The sequence below is a fragment of the Dendroctonus ponderosae genome, unplaced genomic scaffold (assembly GCF_020466585.1).
Source record: "Dendroctonus ponderosae isolate FM_Combo_2020 unplaced genomic scaffold, Dpon_F_20191213v2 Dpon_F_20191213_3, whole genome shotgun sequence".
Classification (NCBI taxonomy): domain Eukaryota; kingdom Metazoa; phylum Arthropoda; class Insecta; order Coleoptera; family Curculionidae; genus Dendroctonus; species Dendroctonus ponderosae.
This window is the reverse complement of record NW_026018508.1, coordinates 15,366,737-15,369,714: the sequence shown is the minus strand read 5'-3', so window position 1 is coordinate 15,369,714 and position 2,978 is coordinate 15,366,737.

The following is a 2,978-nucleotide window of genomic DNA, read 5'->3' as shown; positions in this document are numbered from 1 at the left end:
AAAGTAGCAACAACGCTACACATAGAAACTGATGATGGTGGAAAACACCGAAACGTATTTTAATTGATAAATAGACAATAAATGACTGAAACCCATAAATTGATTTTGATTGATTTAATCTATAATTCAGTTGCCCAATCAGCTCCCAAACAACTTCGATAACAAACAATGTATAATGTAGTTATTGTGCCGAGCCCTTTGGGCTCGACACTGATTGAAAATCTTTATCTTCATCTGATTTCCACCGTGTTTTTCCGAGTCGAAGTTGTACCAGAAAAAGCTTGAACATTTTCCCATCTGTCTGATTTCCCGCATGTTGTTCGCTACCAGTGAAAGAGTTTCTTGCATTGTCACAACTTCGACTTCAAACATCAAACATTGTCCGATGTAGGTAGGAAAACACGCAGGAAATCAAACAGATCGGAGGATTTTCGTGCATTTTCTAGCACAACTTTTTGCGTCCTAAACCGCCAGACACTCCAAACGCCCCCCAATTGAACTTCTGCGGTATTTTTATCGTGTTGGGACGCTAAGTAAACTAGGCCTTCCGAAGTTGTGTGTTGTTTTCATTGGAAGTTAGTGCCTTTATAGGCCGTTCTATAACTCTCATTTCGTACCCGGAGGGATCCGTTTGCCGACATATGGAGTGTCTCTTTTTCACAATCAAGTGAAAGTTCCACTATCCAAGAGGAGGATTCCGTTAAAGCGATAATTCATCGGCCAATTAATCTGAGCAGTTCAAAGGCGAAAAAAGAGAAAAAAGGCTTTGCGTATAATTAATATCTCTAATAGTAACTACCGTCAGTCAGTAGATTCTCCGATAGGAAATGCTGTCTTCTGATCGAAAATAAACCAAATTATCGATCTGGCCGATAACAAAACACTTTAATGGATGGACTAGATAGGTATGCCTGCCTGTACATGCTCGATTTTTTAGATGAAGGATACATTTCCAAGTGATAAGGCAGGCTTGCTGCAGGAAACTCGTTTAAACTGAGAGATATCGTGAGTGGTTGTACGGCTACTTGAAAATTTCCTTTAATTGATTTATCAGTGCATATAAGGATTTAGTTCCAGTTTATGCAAATGATATGGTATGGGCTCTTTCGATGCTGATAGCAGCCTGCTTCTCTTTTAATATGCATATTTTCAATTAGTCGAAATGGGCTTGTCGCTTTTTTCTATATGCAGACAACTTTCTCAGCTTTAAGGATTAGTTGATCGATATTTTTGGTTGGTTCTTTTGTTATTGAGTTGCTATGCATTTCGTGTTAAACTTCTAAAATATTAAGATAACGCAGTTAGTTGAACATTGTGACTAGAAAACAATAAATCTCCGTACCATCACAATCCAGATTGATGCCCCAAAGTTCCCCAACAAAGAAAACAGATGTTTTTTTAGCGCCTAAACGCGTCGAAACTGCTAAATAGATTAGGCCAAAAGTTAAGAACTTCCACCCTTCTTTGGCTTTGCGATCCTTCACCGTTTCGACACTTTGACCCACATCTTTTGGATACCCAATTTAATGTATTCAAAGTGTTTAGAAGAACTTTATTGAATTGAATGTTGTTTCGGGGAAGCTCGCAAAATTAATCCGTTTGCCGGGCAACTTTGCTGGCAACAACAAGTTTCACTTTGCTAATTATTGTTGGAGCGAGTTTCAGTCGCTTCGCGTTTAAATGAATGCTAAAGGAATTATGAGGACGGTTTTGCTCTTCTCTTGGCACATTTCTCATGTGGCATTCAGAATATTCAAATCGGTTGGAAATGGGGGTAATTTAGAAAGGGTTTTACCCTGCCGGAGAAGTTTTAAACGAATTTTGGATGGGCATTAGTGATAAATCACCTTTTCATAAACAGTTTCTGAAACATCCGAAGCTAGTAATGCTTAAATAGATGTAATCACTCGCCGGGGTCGCGTTGAGTGGAACCACCGAAAGTTCATAATTCTTGCAAATTCCTCTAGCGAAATATTAGCGGAAGCTTAAATTCGTAAATGGGGAAAATTGGGCTTTTAAGCCTTGTTAAGCAACGCAAAATACGAGTAGCAAAATACTCGCCGTAGGCTGCAGTAATAAAGTTAAGGTACATTAATGTAGCTTAATGAGATTCTAGTTCGTATCAAAAGCACCAGGAAATGTTAATTAAACCCTTTCATCTTGCCGTTAAATATGCCCATATTGTTTAAAATTCGGTGATTTTTCGCGTTTTACAGCCCCCGCGTAAGTAGGAATTTGATTCTGATGTTTCGCTGACACGCATGGCTAGCATCTTCAAAGTGTTGCATGCAGATGCAGCACCTTTTAAATGTTGACGCCTGTTCATTGTTCAAACAGCTCAAACAGAAGGTGAAGAATCGTGATCAAGATGATGATTCTATTTTGAGTGAGGCCATTTCGTATGGTACTTTGCCTCATCCACTCCCATGTCTTTCAGTGTAAATTGCTTCCGGTTTAGTAGTAAAATCGTCTTTGTAAGTGACACGTGACGGTCCTGCAGGAAGTGAAGGGAACGAAAATTCGACAGGAAACTTATGAAACTGCATTAGCAGCCGGATTACATTTCGTTTGGGTAAATGTGCAGAGTGTGCGACTCCATCAACGCTAAAACATTCCCAAAAATAGTGGACGGAAAATTAGGCCGGATTAATAGAGTGTTTTGTTTCGGTTGTCAGTGTTTTTTCTATCGGAACGAGGCCGATGAGGGTCTAATGGCCGGATTCATTTAATAAATTGAAACCGCTTACTTGACCTACGCCTTTCGGTACAGTTCCATCTTTCTTCGGCTAATCGATTAAATGAGTAGCAGTAAATATGTGTCAGGAAATGGGTATGTTTTGCGGTGTTTTCAGAGAAGGGTAACATGGAGGCAGATAAATTTTCCCTTTTAAGCATTCGGCGCTTTTTCTCATCGGCTTTCGCTCTTAAATTTGCAATAAATTAGATGCTTTGTTAAGTTAAAACTTAAATATTGCAAG